Genomic DNA, 24,846 nt, shown 5'->3' on the forward strand with positions numbered 1-24,846 from the left:
TCATTCACGATTTTTAGTACATTCCTATGCCTGTGTAAAAATAGCTGGAGGAAAAAAAGGTGGGGGCTACTTGCAGCTGCTTATTACAATACATACAGGCGAGAGAGAGAGACAGCTGATTTTGCCAGTGACAGTGAGGGAGAGGTTTGTGCGAGGGCTGACAGGTTAGTGTAAGTTCATTAGATGACAAAATGTTAGTGCCCATAATGAATTTATACAGGAAAGAAATCTTAACACTTTATGCGCACGTATTAATAAACAATTATTAACTTAAATTTAAACAATTTTAACTTAACTTAACTTAAATTGCCATGCTATTTGAAATCATATACTGTCCGTTTTACTTATCAGGGACTTACTGTACACTTGATTAAACAATAGGGACTCACCCTTTGTTACATAAATCACAGACTTACCCTCGATAAAACCAAAGGGACTCTCACCCTTTGTTACATAAATCGGGGACTTACTCTTGATTAAAGAGACTTACCCACGATTAAACAATAAGTACTCTCACCTTATGTTCTTTTGCCCTTAAAAATTTAGGTTGTTTAGTTTCGCAGAGGAAAAGGTGAGAAACAAATAAAAAGAATCTTTACTCACCCTTTTTCCTGTGCGAAATCCCACTTCTGACACCAAAACTGTTAGATCTCTACAGATCAGGTCCTTCTAGGGCAAGCAAAACCTTTTCTCCCGGGAGCTACTGAAACGAAACAGATATATAATTATTTCAAATAGTATGACATATACGAGCTCGGAGCTGTAAGAATTCACGGAGGCACCTTGGCTGAGTTCTTACAACTAAATTTTAATGGTTCACAAGCAGGTTTATATACACAAGGCAGGGACAAAAATACAGTTGTCATCTGTTACAAATATGGGTACACATCTAAATTTACATGTATCCTTCACATAATGCCTTTTCTGTAGAGCTTAAAACATTTAACTGCTGAGCAAGAGACATATACAATGGTGACTTATAAGGCAGCCCTATCCTCTGTAGTCTTATTTTAACAATATTTTGACAGGCATTGAACAGTTGGTCTGAAGCTATTTACAATAGTCTCCCATGAAAATAGCAAGGCCAGCGTATTCTTTTTAACCTTATCAATTCCAGAAGACAGAAGACAGTTTTAACCTTACAAGAGGGTTCAGGGCTCTACGGATTTAAAGAATTTATTATATCAAATACACAACGTTTCAACCATCAAAAAGTGGTCTTTCTCAAGTGAGAAAGACCACTTTTTGATGGTTGAAACGTTGTGTATTTGATTTAATAAATTCTTTAAATCCGTAGAGCCCTGAACCCTCTGTTTTTTTTTGCTGACTTTGGAGTCTGTCATTCACAGGGACTCCCCTGGATCAAGAGCACCAGTAACAACAAGTATCAGTTACAGTTTTCAGTTTTTGGTGTGCAGCATTTATCTTGTTTTTTTCTGCTTTTGATCAATTTTGACATACAAAGGGTGGAGGGATACCAACATTGATCTCTTGGGTATCTAGAGGGAACTATCAATATGCAGACTATGGCAAAAGTATCAACAAAATAAACATGTGCAAGAATTAGTTATTCAATATTGTTAATCTGCAAGACAAAAACATATAGAACCCCTATAAGATCATATTGAACCCCCCCAAAAAATAAATCTGATTTTAATATAAAATGTTCTGTCTCTGAATTTAATATCAAAGTACAAAGTACATTTGTTCTTAATGAGAATCATTCTGTTTCACAAAAGATTCCATAAAGTTTACATTTGATTAATTTCTTAATTTTCTGTAAACTTCAGGAAGTTACAGTACAATTATTACAGTACATTAATGACCATTGTTCAGTAAAATTCAAGCTAAGTTGTTTATTTCTTCAAAAGGTTTAGAAAGCCCTGCTTATCTTTTGTGAATGATAACAATAAAACATTACAAATGCTTTTTCATAACAAAAAGCTATTTGTGCTGAAGTGTGATAAGAAGTTGAACTATAACATTGATTATTCCCATTATATTTAAACAATATAGTTTTGGCAGACTGTAAAGAATGTACACATCTCAATACATGCAGTACTTAGCACAGTCCTTAAGAAGAATTCAAATATTATCTGTAATTATAAAGTGGAAGAATTCCCTCATTCTCACACTAAAGTGCTCATTATCCTTTGTCACCTTAAGTTATTTCTGTAGGGGTAAGCCGTTTCTCTTCTATTTTATGTTGTGCAAAGTATTGCACACAAATGACATCTTAGCACTATGTTGCAGCATAGAGATACTTATCAATAGAAGACAATGCATTTATTGAAATGGAGTTCCAATGTGATGGGCTGTTCATGGATTGTTCCAGTGAGAATGAGATAGCGACCTTCTGCGTCTTTCTTAATTGTCTGGAGTACAAAGGGTATGGTATTATGGAATAAAATGGCCACTCCTCTTTTCTTGACAGATGCTGAAGCCATGTAAAATTGAGTGAAGCCTTTGTCTAAAAACCCAGGTGAGTTACTCTTGCTGAAGTGCGTCTCCTGCAAGAATAACACTTCCGTCTTTTTTCTCTTATAATCTGTGAAAGCCAGCTTTCTTTTGATCGGGCTATTAAAGCCCTTTACATTATGTGAAATACATGTAAGCGCCATTTTTCATGTGTAAGAGAAAATATGTAAAGTGAGCATTGTACTTACTCTTGATGTTTTTCCTGGGGTTTCTTATAGTAATATTCATACCTGCTATGTCGGCTTGATGTGGTGGCTGGATATCATACATCCTAGGAAGGGAGGGGTGAGGGAAAGTGTGGGGATAGGTAGACAATACATGGGAAACAACGATGGGATTGCGGCAGGGAAGGGTGGGGAGGGAAAAAAAAAGGTGGGAGAAAAATAAATAATAATAAAGAAAAACACAGGACACAAGAGCTTAAGAGTAGCTCCTGCGCCCAGAGGGTGGGGTGTCTGGCTCCAATTTCATGATGGGCCAGTCTCCTAAAGTGGAGATCAACCACCCTGGGTCTTGGTAACGGTCCTTCCAAACAGAGGACCGAGAAAAGCGGTACATGCACGAAGGAGAGTAGCTCCCCCGGCATCATATTTGTATTGTACAACTTGTATAACTTGTAAACTGGTATCACATATATATAACACATATAAAACGTATCTGTCATAATTAACTTAACAAACTAACTAATCAACTTTGTCAAACCCGTCAGAATTCCGCACTCATCCAACCTGTCATTTTTATTTTTTGTCTACATCGTCCGCTTTCAGATTTGTCTAGGCCGTCAATTGTCATATAGTATGTAATTTATATAATTTGAACTAACTGTTCCTATATAACTAAAATATACCTATGCTTAACTATATACACTATGTATTTGCTACTGTGGGCATATAACCTATATGTGCATATATAAATACATATACATCCACATATATATATATATATATATATATATATATATATATATATATATGTATATATATATATATATATATATATATATCTATATATCTATATACGTATCCGAATAAACTTTTCCTTGTACCTATATATATACATATATACATATACACATGTCCATATACACGCACACACATATACAAATACATACATATCTGTGCGTAAACACCTATACATACATATACACATAACCATATTCCTAAAAATACATATAACCATCTATGTGAAATAAATGTTAACATATACAGTTTATGTATCAATAATATGCCCTTACTTGTGTATACTTCATTATATATATACAACTATTACATAGCTAATATATATCAAATCTATATTATGGCGTCTGCGCTTAATATTCTGGAACCCTACTATGGATATAGAAAGTATATAAAGTATATAGAATATATCAGAATTAATTAATTATATTATATTATAAACCATTAATTAATTAATTAACTATATATACTATATCCTAATCATTTATATTATTAACCATGTTAACCATGTTAATTGGTGATTTATATACATTTATACACTGGCGACACACTTTATTCGAGCACGGCTAGTCCCGCGAATTCCGGTATACTCGGGTGTATTCAGGTTTCTGATAGTTTTCTGCCAGAGTGCATTGCGTTCTTTTCCGGCAGGGATGTAAGCTTTTTATTCCGGCTTGCTGAAATACTGCAATGCCGTGAAAATACACATGGTGGCGCTTGCGAGCTGTTCTCTGTGAAGCCGTCCCCTATAATGAATTGTAATGCAGTATATATACTGTATATATATATATACTGTATAACAACAACCCCTATAAGCCCTAACATACAGTACTGTACACATACAGTACTGTATACTGTATGCATATACATAAATTATACTACTGTATGGGCGGCGGGGGCGTGATGTGTTTGCAGCAGAGAGGGATCCGCTGCTCTCTCTCTGCGCAAACATCGGCACAATAAAAATTATTTGAAATACATTTTTATTGATAGTGTAGATGTGCAGGGGGTCTCCGGAGCTGAATCGCGTTGGTTTTAGGTCTGGGGACCCCGTGCCCCCCGAGATACAGGCCCCTTTAGGGGGTGCCGGTATCCCTCTGCGTTTAAAGGCCCCGATCACGTGACCGCGGCCTGTAAACCAAGCAGAGCAGAGGGATACCGGCACCCCCTAAAGGGGCCTGTATCTCGGGGGGCACGGGGTCCCCAGACCTGAAACCTGTGCGCTTCTGCTCTGGAGACCCTCTGCACATGTACAGTATCAATAAAACACATACAATATACAGTATAAATAAACACTCGTTCTTTACCTTAGCGTCTATGCGCTATGATAAAGAAGCATCATTTGTGTATTTTAATAATATTGTACAGTGAGCAGGGGGTTCCCTGAGCCAGAAATTAATGCTCAGGGCCCCCCCCCTGCTCCTGATCAATATTATTAAAAATATGGAAAATGCTGCGTCATTACCATAGCGGATAGCCGCTAAGGCAATGAAGGGGTTAACCCACCGTGCCCGCTTTATTGTGTGTAGTGGGGATGGGTGAGGGGGGTATTTGGCCCTTGGTGTGAGTTTAGGACTTGCGGGAGGGGGGGGGTTGCGGGTGCACTTAACCCCTTCACGACCGTAGCAGTTAATACTGCTACGGTCATGAAGGGGTTAAGCCCTCCCGCTACCCCCCCCCGCAAGCCCTCCCCAACCATCGTTGGGGCTAATACCCCATTCACCCACCCTCCCGCTACCCACAATAAAAAAATACACACACACACAGCAGCCGCCAAAAAATAAATAAATAAATATAAATAAATAAATGACAATAAATACATTTGAAATACATTTTTATTGATAGTGTAGATGTGCAGGGGGTCTCTGGAGCTGAATCGCGTTGGTTTTAGGTCTGGGGACCCCGTGCCCCCCGAGATACAGGCCCCTTTAGGGGGTGCCGGTATCCCTCTGCGTTTAAAGGCCCCGATCACGTGATCACGGCCTGTAAACCAAGCAGAGCAGAGGGATACCGGCACCCCTTAAAGGGGCCTGTATCTCGGGGGGCACGGGGTCCCCAGACCTGAAACCTGTGCGCTTCTGCTCTGGAGACCCTCTGCACATGTACAGTATCAATAAAACACATACAATATACAGTATTAATTAACACTCGTTCTTTACCTTAGCGTCTATGCGCTATGGTAAAGAAGCATCATTTGTGTATTTTAATAATATTGTACAGTGAGCAGGGGGTTCCCTGAGCCAGAAATTAATGCTCATGGACCCCCCCTGCTCCTGATCAATATTATTAAAAATACAGAAAATGCTGCGTCATTACCATAGCGGATAGCCGCTAAGGCAATGAAGGGGTTAAGGCATAATAAACAATTAATACATTCAATACATATTTTTCACGTCTGTGTTAAAACTCCCTGCCTTCTCTCTAATCTATGTAAAACTCCCTCCCCCTATTCTCGCTTTTAAAACGCCCTGCCTTCTCTCTAATCTATGTAAAAACCCCTCCCCCTATCCCCCTATTGTGTGTGTGCGTTAAGCTTCACTGCAATCTATGTAAAAAAACCTCCCCCTATTGTGTGTGTGTGTTAAATCTGCCTGGCCTGTGTTTCTGAGTGCTGAGTGCTCTGCGTTAAAGGCCCCGATCACGTGATCGCGGCCTGTAAACCAAGCAGAGCAGAGGGATACCGACACCCCCTAAAGGGGCCTGTATCTCGGGGGGCACGGGATCCCCAGACCTGAAACCTGTGCGCTTCAGCTCTGGAAACCCCCTGCACATCTACATTGTGAATAAAACACACACATCATTAAAGAATCATTCTTTAGCTTAGCGGCTATGCGCTATGGTAAAGAAGCAGCATTTCTGTATTTTTAATAATATTGTACAGTGAGCAGGGGGTTCCCTGAGACAGAAATCTAATCTCAGGGGACCCCCTGCTCCTGCACAATATTATTAAAAGTTCAGAAATGATGCTTCATTAGCATAGCGTATAGCCGCTAAGGTAATGAAGGGGTTAAGGCATAATAACCAATAAATACATTCAATACACTACCCACTACCCATGGCAACCTCCGCTGCTGTACAGTAAAACAGAGAAAAAAATGAACACTTTCAAAGTAATGTCCCCTAACCCCTTAATCACCATAGCGGTTATTAACCGCTACAGTCATGAAGGGGTTAACCCACCCTCACCCACCACTCGGGACGCCTACTGTACATACCCTCCCACTCTAACCCCCCACCCCATGAGGCCTAACCACCCTCAACCCTCACCCACTAACTACCCACAAGGGAGGCCTACCCACATACCGTTGGGGAACCCCCCACCCCCCACCCCCAGTCCCCGCAATAAAAACAATGCACAGCCCCACAATAAACAGCATTCTATTTATTAAATACATTACCCACCCCCTGTGCCCCCCCCCATAAATACAAGATTTATTCTTTTACATTCAGGGTCCATAACGCAGCCCCACGCTAGTCCCCGGTGGGCTGGCAGGGCACCTGGACAGACCTACAGTTTACCAGCAGCATTCCACAGGTTCTGGAGGCCTGCTGGTGGATCCTGCCAGCACCATAGCCCTCAGGTGGTCTCCTTGGGTCACTGTGGAACACAATTGGGTCCCCACGGTAGGCCCAAGGATGTCTGGGAGCCCCGGGTCAAACCCACAGGTGTCTGCGGGGCCTCGGGTGGTTCCCATGGGGGTCTGGGGAACTCACGGGTGCTCACTACGGGTCCGCGGTGCCCCCACAGAAGTGGGACCACACATCATCATCCCCGCACCTACGGGTCGGAGGTGCCCCCACAGAAGTGGGACCACACATCGTCATGCCCGCAGACTACGGGTCCGCGGTGCCCCCACAGAAGTGGGACCACACATCATCATCCCCGCATGTGTCACCCGTGGAACCACCAGCCTGATACCCTTTAGGATACCCAAGGATTCCCCGCGGGTGGTCTCCAGAGGTCCCACGCAAAACCACGGAATTAACCCTGAATGTAAAAAAAATAAACCTGGCCTATACATTCAATACATACACCCTCCCCCCCCAACACCTACAGTACAATAATGTGCAAAATAACTATTATCCAGATATGGATAATAGATTAATTGCCCATTATTAAAAACATTAACTAGCATATACAAATAAATAAAGTACTACTGACCTCATCAATACGAAGTGTCCGACGCCAGCGCCTTCCTTCTCTTGCCCACACAAAACATAGCCAAAACCAAGCCAATACATTGCAATTACATTCAGATATCAATTAACCCCTTAAACACCTTATCGGATAATAACCGCAAAGGTAATTAAGGGGTTAAGCCACACAGGCACGATACCCACCCTTCACCCATGAATTTGTACTGTGGCTTCATCATGCAACTATATATATATACTGTATATATATATATATATATAGAGAGACAGAGAGAAAGAGAGAGAGAGAGATATATATACAGTATATATACACACACGTTATATACACACCCATGATAAACCAATATACAGTACAAATAAATGTAGAAGGGTTATCAAAAGCATACTGCCCTACAACCAAACACTTCTCCATACAGACACTACATTAAAATCAATTTCCTTTAAAAATCCTAACTGATCTCACAATCTACTGTACTGTATATGATCACAAACCAATGAAAAAACTCACATTCCAATATGCATAAAATCTATGCACCATATACATTCTGCAAATTAATCAAACGTAAACAAAAATCAATTAGCAATCATTATTTACATCCCTAAACATTTCACACTCAATCACGAACAATGAAACCATTAACAGATTCACGCCTAGAGCAGAACAATTAAGCCTTTGAAAAAATATAAGTACCGACAAAAATACAACCTTTACAACCAAGGCTATCTACAGTATCCCTGACCTTCCTCAAACACACAATACAATACCAAGGAATACATCTATCTAATTTTAAAATACTTTAAACTCACAAAATAATTAAAAACACATCTAATCCAGCTTTTAAAACATCATCATTTCTTACCCTGAATGTATACTGTACAGTATATCTCTCTAGACATATATATTGTACATACATACTGTACATACATACAGTGGCAAGAAATGATATACCACAAAAAAAAAAATACACATGTTAAAAAACCTTTTGAAAAAATTAACAAGTTAAATAAAATACATTTCTTTACTGTAGTTCACTTACCATTACTTGCCCCCACCGACTCCCGTTGCGCAGCTTACTCACGAACCAATCCACGATCAGGAACCCATAAAATAATAAACCATTCAAAATAATAAACATTAATCTAAAAATCCAAATTAATCCACGGGTCTTCTACTTGTAATCCATCTTCATCTGTATTCTTCTTTCTTCTATCTCCTTCCGGGCGGGGCAGGGCGTGGTCTTCTTTCCATCATCGGCCACGCCCTTGTCTTTTTTCTTCTCCGGAGGTCCTTCCTCCGCGGCGCCTGGCTGCAAAATGAGACGACATAGGCTTTTAAAGGCCTATGACGTCACATTTTGCGTCATGGTTCCCACGGTCCTGATTGGACCGTGAAAACCATGTGTTTTGGCCGATAAAAAAAAAATGATGACGTCACTTAAAGGGAATGAAAGCACAGCCAATCAGAATGGCTTTGCTTCAATTGCCTTTAAGATGACGTCATGAAAAGGCACATGGCTGCCCTCACATGGTATAGTAGCCAATCAGAGCGTGGGAACTTTATCCCTACTCTGATTGGCTCTGGTATACCATGTGTCAGGGGCTTGGGGGAGAAAGGATGTGACGTCAATAAGGATAAAGTTCCCACGCTCTGATTGGCTACCGTACCACGTGACAGGTTTTCATTGACGTCACATCCTTTTGATCCTGGATTGATTTGGATTTTTAGTTTAATGTTTATTATTTTGAATGGTTTATTATTTTATGGGTTCCTGATCGTGGATTGGTTCATGAGTAAGCTGTGCAACGGGAATCGGTGGGGGCAAGTAATGGTAAGTGAACTACAGTAAAGAAATGTATTTTATTTAACTTGTTAATTTTCTCAAAAGGTTTTTTAACATGTGTATTTTTTTTTTTTGTGGTATATCATTTCTTGCCACTGTATGTATGTACAGTATGTACAATATATATGTCTAGAGAGATATACTGTACAGTATACATTCAGGGTAAGAAATGATGATGTTTTAAAAGCTGGATTAGATGTGTTTTTAATTATTTTGTGAGTTTAAAGTATTTTAAAATTAGATAGATGTATTCCTTGGTATTGTATTGTGTGTTTGAGGAAGGTCAGGGATAGATAGCCTTGGTTGTAAAGGTTGTATTTTTGTCGGTACTTATATTTTTTCAAAGGCTTAATTGTTCTGCTCTAGGCGTGAATCTGTTAATGGTTTCATTGTTCGTGATTGAGTGTGAAATGTTTAGGGATGTAAATAATGATTGCTAATTGATTTTTGTTTACGTTTGATTAATTTGCAGAATGTATATGGTGCATAGATTTTATGCATATTGGAATGTGAGTTTTTTCATTGGTTTGTGATCATATACAGTACAGTAGATTGTGAGATCAGTTAGGATTTTTAAAGGAAATTGATTTTAATGTAGTGTCTGTATGGAGAAGTGTTTGGTTGTAGGGCAGTATGCTTTTGATAAACCTTCTACATTTATTTGTACTGTATATTGGTTTATCATGGGTGTGTATATAACGTGTGTGTATATATATATATATATATATATATATATATATATATATATATATATATATATATATATATATATATATATATATATATATATATATATATAAATATATACTATATATATATATATATATACTGTATATATATCTCTCTCTCTCTCTTTCTCTCTGTCTCTCTGTATATATATATACAGTATATATATATAGTTGCATGATGAAGCCACAGTACAAATTCATGGGTGAAGGGTGGGTATCGTGCCTGTGTGGCTTAACCCCTTAATTACCTTTGCGGTTATTATCCGATAAGGTGTTTAAGGGGTTAATTGATATCTGAATGTAATTGCAATGTATTGGCTTTGTTTTGGCTATGTTTTGTGTGGGCAAGAGAAGGAAGGCGCTGGCGTCGGACACTCCGTATTGATGAGGTCAGTAGTACTTTATTTATTTGTATATGCTAGTTAATGTTTTTAATAATGGGCAATTAATCTATTATCCATATCTGGATAATAGTTATTTTGCACATTATTGTACTGTAGGTGTTGGGGGGGAGGGTGTATGTATTGAATGTATAGGCCAGGTTTATTTTTTTTACATTGAGGGTTACTTCCGTGGTTTTGCGTGGGACCTCTGGAAACCACCTGCGGGGAATCCTAAAGGGTAGCAGGCTGGTGGTTCCACGGGTGACACATGCGGGCATGACGATGTGTGGTCCCACTTCTGTGGGGGCACCTCCGACCCGTAGTCTGCGTGTATGACGATGTGTGGTCCCACTTCTGTGGGGGCACCTCCGACCCGTAGGTGCGGGGATGATGATGTGTGGTCCCACTTCTGTGGGGGCACCGCGGACCCGTAGTGAGCACCCGTGAGTTCCCCAGACCCTCATGGGAACCACCCAAGGCCCCGCAGACACCTGTGGGTTTGACCCGGGGCTCCCAGACATCCTTGGGCCTACCGTGGGGACCCAATTGTGTTCCACAGTGACCCAAGGAGACCACCTGAGGGCTATGGTGCTGGCAGGATCCACCAGCAGGCCTCCAGAACCTGTGGAATGCTGCTGGTAAACTGTAGGTCTGTCCAGGTGCCCTGCCAGCCCACCGGGGACTAGCGTTAGGCCTCACGGGGTGGGGGGTTAGAGTGGGAGGGTATGTACAGTAGGCGTCCCGAGTGGTGGGTGAGGGTGGGTTAACCCCTTCATGACTGTAGCGGTTAATAACCGCTATGGTGATTAAGGTGTTAGGGGACATTACTTTGAAAGTGTTCATTTTTTTCTCTGTTTTACTGTACAGCAGCGGAGGTTGCCATGGGTAGTGGGTAGTGTATTGAATGTATTTATTGGTTATTATGCCTTAACCCCTTCATTACCTTAGCGGCTATACGCTATGCTAATGAAGCATCATTTCTGAACTTTTAATAATATTGTGCAGGAGCAGGGGGTCCCCTGAGATTAGATTTCTGTCTCAGGGAACCCCCTGCTCACTGTACAATATTATTAAAAATACAGAAATGCTGCTTCTTTACCATAGCGCATAGCCGCTAAGCTAAAGAATGATTCTTTAATGATGTATGTGTTTTATTCACAGTGTAGATGTGTAGAGGGTCTCCAGAGCAGAAGCGCACAGGTTTCAGGTCTGGGGACCCCGTGCCCCCCGAGATACAGGCCCCTTTAGGGGGTGCCGGTATCCCTCTGCTCTGCTTGGTTTAACAGGCCGCGGTCACGTGATCGGGGCCTTTTAACGCAGAGGGATACCGGCACCCCCTAAAGGGGCCTGTATCTCGGGGGCAGGAGGTCCCCCGACCTGAAACCAGTGCGGTTCAGCTCCCGAGACCCCCTGCACATCTACACTATAAATAAAAATGTATTTCAAATGTATTTATTTGTATTTATTTATTTATTTATTGCGGGGATGCTGTGTGTGATTATTTTTTATTGTGTGTAGCGGGGGTGGGTGACGGGGTTTATAAATGTGAGTTTATAAATAAAATAAAGAATATTATTTCTAGGGGCCTTAGAACAGAATTTCCCACGCCAATTGTGCGCTCATTGCTCTTTTGTTACAATGTTGCTGGTCTTGCGGGTTTGCAGTCTGGCAGCAAAAAGCAGTTTGTAGTACTGAGTGTGAGATAAATTAAGCAGTTCTTTTATTGCTGAAGTCGCCACAATAAACTTTTATTTACAAATACAGTACAAAAACCGTGCAACACACAACAACATACAGTATCCTTTGTTTAAGTACAGCAGGTACTATAGGGTAAAACATGTACTGTACAGTACAGCACAATATTACAGTATGGTCTCACTGAAAGTCCTCCCCATTTTCCATCCATGGCCGATTCCTTGCATGGCGCAAAACGCCATTAATGCAGTCTCTAACGCCTCTCATTACAGGATCTGTAACAGGGTAATAGCGCTGCATTTCTTCCACAATCTTTTTCCTTAAATTAGAAGGAAGGGCCTTTTTTTGGCGATTCCCATCAAATTTCACTTTGAACACCCACTCGCAGTACAATGTGTAGGGAACATGGTGTTTAAATATGATCAAGGCATACTTGTGTGGTATACCAGCACTCCTCACCCTATACTTCTCCCTCAGCGCCGGTGGCAGATCGCACAGGGAGATGTCGGGCTCTGTTTGTATGCGAGCGGGTGTAGGAGGTCTTTTGGGAGCGGGTGTACTTGAGGCGATGGGCAATGGTAGGGTGTCTGGGAGGAAGCTTTCCTCCGGTAGTGGTCGCCGGGTTGTCTCCTGGCGTGGTCTTGACGGGGTTGTCATGTCCTCCTCAATGCATAGTACACTGCATCTTCTGGTGGAGAGGGTGTGCTTGGTGATGGAAGGGGGTCGAAGGTACCATGCATCACATCCATGTCACCCCCCTGCTCCAGCGTCGGGGAAACAGGGGCATTAACACCGAGCAAATAATGTATGCCCGCTATGTCCGCCTCTATCTTGTCCATCCGTTGATCCATCTGTTGCTCCATATGTAGCATCCGTTGATCCAGCCGTTGCTCCATTTGTAGCATCCGTTGCTCCATATGTAGCACCGACTCCAGAAGCAGATCTAGCTTTGCCAGCACACTAGAATTCCCGGGGAGATCCACACTTAGCCCATTCAGGATCCGGTCTAACGAGCTGCTTGTGCATGGCATCTGGAGATCTGGGGGGATGGGTGTTCTCTGGAGAGAAGCGGCATCGATGGAGAGTGGAAGAGGTGACCTGGGGATGCCCGGTACAGGAGAAGCTGCAGCGTCGTCGAAGAGGGATGGAGAAGGTGACCGCTGGATTTCCGGGAGAGAAGCAGAGTCGTCCAAGAGCAAAGGAGACAGTGACCCGTGGATTTCAGAGGCAGCAGCATCTTCAGATGGAACCGGAGAAGATGGGGGTGGAGAAGCCGGGCTGAAGATTTCCGGGACAGCTACAGCAGAGTCGTCGAAGCTTATGGGAGCAAGTGGTCTGCGGATTCGGTGAGTTGGCTGCCATTCGTCTTGCGTACCGAGCACAGTACCGTATTTCTTCTTCACATAATAAGGCTGACGTGTTTTAAAACCCTTAGCCTTTGGGGTCAGCAGAAGGTTTTCTTTGTTGGCCTTAGCCTGTCGCTTTGCCTTTGGCTTGGAAACGGTAACTGCCTTTGTCTTTTTCAGTGTGGCAGGCACAGCAGAGGTGAGATGGTTCTTTCGTCCATAGAACCGGGGATGCTCCATGTAAGCGGGAGGCACAATGCAGTATCTGGACAATGGCTCAGATAAAGATCAGCAAGTGGTGGGCTATGCAACGTGTACAACCTTTTATGCATGGCGGCCAGGTACAGGTGTTGAAAGTGGGTGGTCTGTAATGTGAGTCATTAACATATAAATACACCATCCATTTTGTGGATTCACTGCACATTGAATACACATCGACTAAACATCGAATACACATTCTTGTGTTTGTATTTCTTTCTACAGTACTCGCAGCAATGCCTGTTAAGAAGATTTCAAAGGATCTCAGCATGAGAATGAAGGAGATGTACACGAGCGGAAAACGAATTGCAGATATCCAGCGCTGGTTAACTGCTTCTGGCCTCGTTGTGCCATCAAGCACCGTGTGCTATCATGCACAAGGAAAAAACAGAGACCGCAAAAAGGCACCAAAGATAACAAATGCGTAAGTATACTGTATTTATAAAACTTAAACAAAAAAAATATAGAAAACTGTAGTGTACATCTACAGTATACCGTATTTATATAGTATATTTATATTACAACAGTATATACTGTAGTGTACTGTATGTGTGGTCAATTTATATTTTTTGTGCAGCAGTATACACTTTTGGTATATTGCAATTCATCTTACAACGGAATATACAGTATATGATGTGTATTTATTATGATATAACAACAGTATACCGTATTTATATAGTATATTTATTATATTACAACAGTATATAGTGTATGTGTGGTCAATTTATATTTTTTGTGCAGCAGTATACACTTTTGGTATATTGCAATTCATCTTACAACGGAATATACAGTATATGATGTGTATTTATTATGATATAACAACAGTAAACCGTATTTATATAGTATATTTATTATATTACAACAGTATATAGTGTATGTGTGGTCAATTTATATTTTTTGTGCAGCAGTATACACTTTTGGTATATTGCAATTCATCTTACAACGGAATATACAGTATATGATGTGTATTTATTATGATATAACAACAGTATACCGTATTTATATAGTATATTTATTATATTACAACAGTATATAGTGTATGTGTGGTCAATTTATATTTTTTGTGCAGCAGTATACACTTTTGGTATATTGCAATTCATCTTACAACGGAATATACAGTATATGATGTGTATTTATTATGATATAACAACAGTATATTTATATAGTATATTTATATTACAACAGTACTGTATACTGTATATTTTGTCTATTTATATTTATAGTACAGCAGTATACATTTTTTGTATATTTATATTTACTGTATATTACAACATTACATGTACAGTATACAGTATACATTTTATATTGCTGCATATTAATAACACAATATAATTTCTTTACATTGTAGGGAGACTACTCTTCTGGTGGACAGAATAAGTGAGGAGAATGATGAGAGGAGCGCATTAAGGGTTAAAAACACTCTGCAGGAAAACCATAATCTGACTGTATCCGAGAGCAGCATAAAGAAGATGAGACGCAGAATTGGATGGAAATATGGACGTGTGAGGTTAGTACTGGACAGTACAGGAGGTACTGTAAAGTAAAAGTGTTGTTTTGCAAACTGTACTGCGCTGTGACGCTAACATTTTTTATTCATTGTCATTACAGAGCGTACCCCATGATACGGGACGCAAACAAAATCAAAAGAGTGCTCCAGGCCCAGGCATGGATCGACAGCGGTGAGACTTTCCAGGATTGCATCTTCACTGATGAGTCTACTGTGTCGCTGGAGAGATTTGCAAGATTTGCGTTCCACAAAAAAGGCCGCATAACTTTGAAGCCGCGGCCAAAACACCCTGTGAAGCTGCATGTGTGGGGTGCCATCTCTAGGCGTGGACCGGGATGCATTGTCGTCTTTGAAGGTACAATTTCTCAAATATAATGCCGCCTAATGCACTGTACTTGACTAGTGTTGCCTTACCGTATGCACTGTACTGTACTATTGAGCACTTTTCTTTTCTTGCTATAGGAATCATGAATAAAGATTTCTTCCAAGACAACATTGTGCCCGTGATAGTGCGATACATCACACAAGACTTTCCCAATGGTCATCGCTTTTACCAGGACAATGATCCCAAGCACACCGCGTCGACGGCGCATATCCTTGAGCGCGGCATCAACTGGGTGAAGACGCCAGCGGAGTAAGTGCAGTAGACCGTGTCCCATTTATGTTCCCCACTGTTTTTACTGTGTACTGTATCTCTTAAACTAATTGTCCTTTCTTTCCAATCACAGATCGCCAGACTTCAATCCGATCGAAATGGTCTGGCATCAGCTGAAGGACCACATCCGTAAAGTGGCGAAACCCTCCAAGAAGGACGAGTTGTATAAAGCCATAATGAGTTTTTGGAACGATGTACTCACCGTGGAACGATGCAATAAATATATAGACCATATTGCCACTGTGTTGCCCATTGTCATCGCGCGCAATGGGCAAGCATCAGGAAAGTAGTACAGTGCTGTAGTATTGTACAGTAAGTACAGTATGATACAGGTAAGTATGGCACAGATTTTTTCTTTCCCAATAGTCAGAGTATACAGTAGTTCCAGTATACAGTTCAGTAGACTAGTTTGACAGTACTACAGTAACTGCCTACTAACTGCTCCATTTTTTTCTTTCCAGAGAAAGCTGCACCAGCCACCTACTGTACAGTAGTTCTACCATAATACAGTACGCACATACAGTACAGTACAGTAACTGAACAAAGTTTTTGTTTTCTTGTCGTTCCAGGAAAAAGGGTGCCCAAGGGGAAGGGGGGCCTTGTGTTCTGTCAAATCTGCTTGTGCAGTCAAATGTACAGTATATAAACAGCAGTAATGATGTACACAAAACCTCTCCTCTCTCAATGAACTACTGTACCGCAGACACAATGAGGATACTGTTACAGTATGAAGGGAAAAAGAACAGGATGGGTTATTTAACATTACAGTATACTGTGCTATATTTATACTGTATATTTATATATACTGTATTTTTATTCTAAAGGTATTCGAGAATGTACTGTACTGTATGAGGACCTGGTGACTTTCAACCCTCTCAGACCCACAGAACGGATTATTTCACATTACTGTATATTTATCCTGTATATTTTCAGTAATTTAGAAGCAGTGGCTGTTCTGAACAGAACAGTTACTGTAAGCAAACGGATGCACATCAGATTTACATTTCAAATTCGAGAGGGGATTTTTCCAAAGCAGGCAGGCCTCCCTCTAAGGAAGGTGGATGGTGGGATGATACAGTACTCTGGCTGGCCTCCTGCTGAATCTTGTTACCGTAGCCAGCCCAGGGCCAGATTAACAAAACAATGGCTTGGATTGGATTAGCCAGACGATTGATGCTTGGCCAGGGAGGGATTAAAAACTCTAAGGGAGGGGGTGGGTTGGTGTAGCTGTAGGATTGTACTGTGTCAGTATTTCCAACGGCAGGTCACCCTAATAATTGCATGAATAAACCCCCAAAGACAAGGCCCAAATATAGTACAGTATACTGTATACTGCATATACAGTACAGAGCTGTATACTGTATTATAAATAAATAATCATACAGTACTGTACAGTATGTATTATTGTGTGTTGAGGTTTTGAATTGCTGTTAACTTGAAATGTTTCACCATTGTATTGTACTGTATTTGTAAATAAAAGTTTTTTGTGGCGACTTCAGCAATAAAATAACTGGTTAATTTATCTCACATAAAGTACGTGAATACGACCGCAATCACCATTGTAAATGGGTGCATAGGATGGAACGACAGGTGCTAAAGGGGTATAAATATGATATTTATCAGTGTTGATCAAAGAGAGTTGATCAGAAGAATTCCCCTTATAAAGTATACAGCACTCTATTGTCATTCATACAGTATACTGTAGTAAAGGGTAGACAACACATGGTCTTGCAGTATACTGTATTACTACAAATCTGTCAGGTTGACCAGAATCACTGAGGATATCGGAAAATAATAAAATTTTATTAATTCTACATAGAATTAATAAAATTGAATTATTTTCCGATATCCGCAGTGATTCTGGTCAATTCTACGTAGGTGTATTAGTATTACACATAGTCACGCTGGGGCCTGAGCTGCGTTACTGACGGGAGGAGCTGGGTGTATTAGTGTGTTGAGGTTTTGAATTGCTGTTAACTTGAAATGTTTCACCATTGTATTGTATTGTATTTGTAAATAAAAGTTTTTTGTGGCGACTTCAGCAATAAAAGAACTGGTTAATTTATCTCACATAAAGTACGTGAATACGACCGCAATCACCATTGTACAGTAAATGGGTGCATAGGATGGAACGACAAGTGCTAAAGGGGTATAAATATGATACTGTATTTATCAGTATTGATCAAAGAGAGTTGATCAGAAGGATTCCCCTTATAAAGTATACAGTACAGCACTCTATTGTCATTCATACAGTACTGTATACTGTAGTAAAGGGTAGACAACACATGGTCTTGCAGTATACTGTATTACTAAAAATCTGTCAGGTTGACCAGAATCACTGCGGATATCGGAAAATAATACAATTTTATTAATTCTACGTAGAATTAGACTGAGAGCAGAGAGGAGCTAGATAAAGCAGGAAGGTCCAATTAGGAACGGAGGCGGGACAGGAAGAGCTAACGGGAGACACTGCAGATTTGTGCAGGCATAACAGGCCAGGTGAGTCTTGTTGGTAACCTGAGTATGCCGTGCAGTGTGCAGGGGCGGAGCCTGAGGTCCGGGGGACGGGAAGAAGAGTGTGCAGACTGAGCGTGCTCCGTAACTCGTGTGCGCATGTGTACCGAGCAAGTGGATGGTGCAGGTGTGCGTGCAGGTGTGCGTGCAGGGGGGCGTGCAGGGGGGCGTGGGCGCGCCAGGCACTGAGCAGAGGAATCGCCGAGGGGAGTGATCCCGCGACGGCGGCAGGGGCGAGGAGCCGTGGAGGCCGGTAAGGCAGGTTTGTTTTGTGTGTCCAGGGACTCCCTGCGGGAAGGGGGTGATTTGTGGGTAGAGCGTGGAGAACGCCGATTCCTGACAGTTCTGTCTCTGAATTTAATATCAAAGTACAAAGCACATTTGTTCTTAAAGAGAATCATTCTGTTTCACAAAAGAGTCCTTAAAGTTTACATTTGATTAATTTCTTAATTTTCTATAAACTTCAGGAAGTTACAGTACAATTATTACAGTACATTAATGACCATTTTTCAGTAAAATTCAAGCTAAGTTGTTTATTTCTTCAACAGGTATAGAAAACCCTGCTTAGCTTTTGTGAATGATAACAATAAAACATTACAAATGCTTTTTCATAACAAAAAGCTATTTGTGCTGAAGTGTGATAAGCAGTTGAACTATAACATTGATTATTCCCATTATATTTAAACAATATAGTTTTGGCAGACTGTAAAGAATGTACACATCTCAATACATGCAGTACTTAGCACAGTCCTTAAGAAGAATTCAAATATTATCTGTAATTATAAAGTGGAAGAATTCCCTCACTCTCACACTAAAGTGCTCATTATCCTTTGTCACCTTAAGTTATTTCTGTAGGGGTAAGCCGTTTCTCCTCTATTTTATGTTGTGCAAAGTATTGCACACAAATGACCTCTTAGCACTATGTTGCAGCATAGAGATACTTATCAATAGAAGACAATGCATTTATTGAAATGGAGTTCTTTATTAAATGTTTTACAGCCAGCAGCACCCTAAAATGTATAACTTGGATAATGTTTGAAGAATTCAGAGTGTTTTCTTCTTTAGTGTTCCTCATATTCCAGTAAGTAAAGATTGCTTTGCCAAGCAGATACAAACAAAGTGCAGTGCAGTGCAGTTTATAATAACACGTTACCACTGAAAAAGTCAACGTAGTCAGCAGGATTTGAACCTGCACGGGGAAACCCCAATAGATTTCAAGTCCATCGCCTTAACCACTCGGCCATGACTACATAGCTGGTAGTACTGAATACAGTCACACAGATAGCTCTTGAGCGGATATGGGTAACACTCACTAATGAATGATGACCAATATGAATTAAATAACCATGAGAACATTTTCATAAAGAGAAATACATGACTTGTTTGTACACATTGTTTAAACAACATTATCTTTATAAAATGTTGCTTCTATTGGGTTTTTGAACAATGACGAGAAATACTTTTTGTTAACCACAATCAATGTACAGTATGAAACAGATCTCAGGCAGAAAAAAAGAAAAGGGGTTAAAAGGAGTAATGGGAAAATGATCTAACTTGGATGTCAGAGATTAAAAGAGCAGAGTTGGAGGGCAATTGGGGCAAGAAGAAGATGGATCATTATAGGAACATGCTCCAGTGGCGTAATCGGTTAGCGCACGGTACTTATATGTCAGTATATGCTAAGCTATGCCGAGGTAGTGAGTTCAAGCCTCACCTGAAGCAAACCCTTTTTTTGTTCGTTCAACCAATAGCATTGATTGAATGTATACAATGTTAAATAAAAGGCCTATGGATGTAAATTGTAAAATGTAATCTTTTACATTAAAAACAACATTTCCTCATATTCCTATTTGGCTTACATTGGAGCGCATGTAAAGCAGTCAAATTCAATAGGTGTCTCAATGTGGGCAAGAAGATATTGGTAATTGATGATGTATGATTTAAAAAAATAAAAAAATGAGAGCTGTCCAAGCACATTCTTCCTTTTTTCAAACCAAAATACACCAGTGGAGCCAATGCTACTCATTACTTGGGTCTAGAGGATACTTATATTTCCAGATTTATATATCCTAAAAAGGCAATCTTTAATGAGCATCCTGTCAATCTGTACTAAGTAAGGGTCAGCCTATCGCCCCTTCTTAACCCAACTATTCACCTCTCACATTCGTATCTTGCTCATCATATGTAAACCACATGTCACCTCTCTCATAATCGGTTGTTATTACATTTCCTCCACCTACCTCCTGAGAATGATTAATAAACAAATCTAAACTCAATACAAAACCCCATTAAGAGTTAAAATTCACCCTAGCAAAGCCACATTCTACCTTTCAATCAAGCCTGAAATATTTTTTCAAACACAATTTGCACCTGAATGGCGGTGGTGGAACAAAAGCTTTCTATGTTTTGTTTTTAAATCCAAACCAGTATAAATCCCTCTTAAGTGTTAATCCTCACTGTAGCACAACCCCATGCTATTTCACCAGTCTTCAATTTAATATATTATCTTATTGCTATAGGCGAGTGGATCTTTTTTTTATAACTTAAATTTTATTGAATCAAAACAGCATAAAATACATTACAGAATACTTTTGTCTTGTATGCAAACAATATTTTAACAACTGTGTGAGTAACAACGAGGTCCTGCTGTGCTTCGGGACCCGGTCTTCCGGGTATTTTGGTGTGGACCATATAGTCCAAGCCGACTCTACTTAAATGGACAAACAGACACTTATAACTCAACTTAAAAGGGGAGACAATACATACTCACAAAAAAAAAATATATATAAGGAAAAGGGAGGTCGAGGCGGGGTGGGAAGGGGAAAGGGGTAGGTTGGGGGTGAGGTAGGGGGAGTGTGTTAGCAGTATATGCGACACGTGGTCCCGTGCCAAGCATCACAGATGTTTGCAAGCTGAGTCGTCTCTCACATTACTTATATTATAATGCTGCTATAAGAGGTCTTGGGTGTATAGAATACCTCTTGTAAGTCCCTCCCAAGGAGAACGCATCTACTGTTATCAGAGCCATATTGAGGACCTCTCAATCCCCGGGATATCTGTCTGTGCCAGCCAAGGCGTCCAGACTTTTAGAAAATTGTCACCAGTATCGTTAACTAAACTCGTTAATTTTTCCATCTGGCAAATGAACCAAATTCGATTCCGAATCTTTGGGATGGTTGGGATATCAGATTGTTTCCATAATGCTGCGATCTCGCACCGCGTTGCAATTGCAAAATGGGCAATTAGTTTGTTATTTGCTTTGGAAAGGCCCGTCAATGGCCTGTTCAGGAGGAACAACCACAGGTCTGGGGGAATGGTGAGATCAAACAGTCTCTGTATCCAATGTCTAATCGCCTCCCACAGTGGAGAGATCCGTGGGCAAGACCACAGCATATGTAACAGGTCGGCTGTTCCTCCGCACTGGCGGGGGCACAGGGGAGAGGAACCCGGCACAAACCTTGATAATTTCAGTGGGGTGAGGTGCCATCGCATTAGAACTTTATATGTGTTCTCCTTGAGCGTGGTGCATATGGAGCTCTTTGCTGTAGCCATATATATGGCGCTCCATTCTTCATCTTCTAAGTTTTCTCCCAGATCTGTTTCCCATTGAGATCGGAATGAGGGTATCTGCTGCTCATGTTCACCCGAACTGATCACTTCTCCGTATAGCTGAGATGTAAGTCCCTTCGTGTCGGTCTCAGCCAGACAGAGCTTTTCGAAAGATGTTAGTAGGGGGTATGGGGCAAATTTGTTATAAAATGCCCTGATCTGGAGGTATCTAAAGAATTCTGAGTGAGGGATCTCTTTTTCTTCCCTGATATGGTCGAATGTTTTGATTTTTCTGTCATAACCCTCCAGATCTCTAATCCGATTGTAGCCCCTCTGTCTCCAGATTGAGATATTACTGACTGATAGACCTGGAGCGAAATCAGGGTTATTCCAAATGGGTGTTGCCATGGAATTTTTTGTAGTGAGGGAATGTTGAAATTTTGTAGAGTCCCAGATTGACACTGAGTTGGTCACCGAGGAGAGCGGCATGGCGGTAAATTTTCGCGCCGTTTTAGGTAACCAAATTAAGCTGCTCAGTTCTAGAGGTGCACACGCAGCATTTTCTATTTCCACCCATCTCTTTAACTTTGGGTTAGATTGCCATTGTACAATCTGACTTAATTGTGCCGCCTTGTAGTATGATACCAGGCAGGGTACCGCCGGCCACCACAGATCTTTTCATATTTAATTTACTTACTCTCGGTTTTTTTACCTCCCCAGATAAATTTGGAGATTTCAGATTGAAGTGAGAGCAAGTCCCTCCAACTGAGTGGCACTGGAAGAGTTTGGAAGAGGTATAATATACGGGGGAGTAGGTTCATTTTGACACTATAGATACGTCCAATCCAGGATATCCTTTTGGATGTCCACTTCCGTAAATCAGATTTTAAGGTCCGAATCAGGTTGGGGTAATTTGCATTGTACACGTCTTTTACAGTTTTGGTGATGTGGACACCCAGGTATTTTATGTGGTTTTGTTGCCAGTTAAATTTGAAATTCAATTTTAGTAATTTCTCCGTGTGTCTAGGGAGGTTGATGTTGAGGGCTTCCGATTTGGATTGATTGATTTTGAAGCCGGAGACCTTAGAGAATCGATCTAGTAGGTCGAAGAGGTTTGGTAGGGACGTAAGGGGTTTTGTGATAATCAAGAGGATGTCATCCGCATACAGGGCCGCTTTATGGGTCTGGGAGTATGCGTTTAACCCTGAGATGTCTGGGTTTCCTCTGATTTGTGCCGCCAGTGGTTCGATACATAGGGCGAATAAAAGCGGGGATTATGGGCAGCCCTGTCTCGTGACGCTCTTTATTTGGAATGGCAGAGAGGGGTAGCCTTGGTGTATGACCCTGGCGGTGGGGTTAGAGTACAGCGATAAAATCGCCTCACTCACCCGATCTCCAAAGCCAAATGTCGCAAGCGTCTCTTTTAAATATGGCCAGTCTATCCTATCGAAAGCTTTTTCTGCATCCAGATTTAACAACAAGCTTTGAGTTGCCTTACTATTTGCCAAATCCAACAGATCAATAAATCGTCGTGTATTATCCGCTGCTTGCCGGCCCTTGATAAATCCGACTTGATCTGGGTGTATAAGTCTGGGTAGGATGAGACTAAGTCTATTGGCCAATAATTTAGCGTATAATTTAACATCAGTGTTAATTAATGATATAGGCCGGTAACTTTTGCAGTCTAGCGGGTCTTTCCCAGTTTTATGAATTAGTGATATTGACGCCTTTAACATCTCCTTGGGGATGGGGGCTCCCGCTAAAATAGCGTTAAACATGTGGAGCAACCTTGGGGCGAGCAGCTTTATAAATTTCTTATAGTAAAGCCCTGAGAATCCATCAGGCCCAGGGGCCTTTGATGGCTTCAGTTCTTTAATGGCCTGAGATAGTTCTTCCATAGTGAAGTCAGCATTTAAAGCTGCTCTATCAGTGTCCGTCAATCTCCCTAGTTCCGAGCTGGCTAAGAAATCTCTTAGGGCACCGCTCGTTGTACAGTTATGTGCCACTTTTTCACCGTTATACAGTGTTTCATAGAAGGAGCCGAATTCGTTTACAATTTTCTGAGGATTAGACGTGGGGGTACCAGATTTTAAGCGAATAGCTTGAATGTTATACTTAGCTTGCCTGTCCTTTAGCATGCAGGCCAGCATTGTATCCGGCCTGTTCGCTTTCTCGTAAAATTTTCTCTTTGACCAACTCAGTGAATTGTCAGCTCTGGAAGCTAGTAGCATGTTAAGTTCAATGTTGACATCTTATACCTCCATTAATGTTATGTTTTGGGGTCTAAATTCTTTTTATGGTCAGAGGAGAAAGTCTGTAATTTGTTTTGGAGATTAATAATTTTGGACTCTCTTTCTCTCTTTCGTCTGGCTGTGATATTTATTAACGTGCCACGTAACGTTGCTTTATGGGCTTCCCATAGGACAGTATGAACAGGAAAAACCAGGGGAGCGATTGTACCTTAAAATAAGAACAAAATCTGCATAGTGTGATAATGTTACGCACAATAAAGTGGTTTCTAAGAAACTTAGAAATCTATATGGGAAGGCTATAACACATATAACCACCCAAGAATGGTATAAACACCAAGAGGAGTTAAGACCTTAAGCAGAGACAAACACAGGGATAAACAAAACACTTTTATCCATAAATGAATGAATTGGAGGCTTACAGAATCCAAAAGGATTAACAGCATAGGGAGTAGGTAATCATCCGATCATCCGGTCACTGCTACTGCTGTACTGCTGCACGCCACCCGACTGTGTCTCGAACAGCCGTCAC

The 24,846-nt window shown here is 40.9% G+C and overlaps 2 non-coding genes across 2 annotated transcripts; one reads left to right on the plus strand and one right to left on the minus strand.

Annotated features, from left to right (window-relative positions):
* Positions 1-19,684: 19,684 nt before the first annotated feature.
* TRNAS-UGA (transfer RNA serine (anticodon UGA)) lies at positions 19,685-19,766 on the minus strand. The gene has a single exon. It is a non-coding gene; the product is annotated as a tRNA-Ser (tRNA).
* Positions 19,767-20,145: 379 nt separating this feature from the next.
* Positions 20,146-20,238, plus strand: TRNAI-UAU (transfer RNA isoleucine (anticodon UAU)). The gene is given in 2 exon segments: positions 20,146-20,183; positions 20,203-20,238. It is a non-coding gene; the product is annotated as a tRNA-Ile (tRNA).
* The last annotated feature ends 4,608 nt before the right edge of the window (positions 20,239-24,846 follow it).

This window comes from Ascaphus truei (genome assembly GCF_040206685.1).
Source record: "Ascaphus truei isolate aAscTru1 chromosome 12 unlocalized genomic scaffold, aAscTru1.hap1 SUPER_12_unloc_1, whole genome shotgun sequence".
Lineage (NCBI taxonomy): Eukaryota > Metazoa > Chordata > Amphibia > Anura > Ascaphidae > Ascaphus > Ascaphus truei.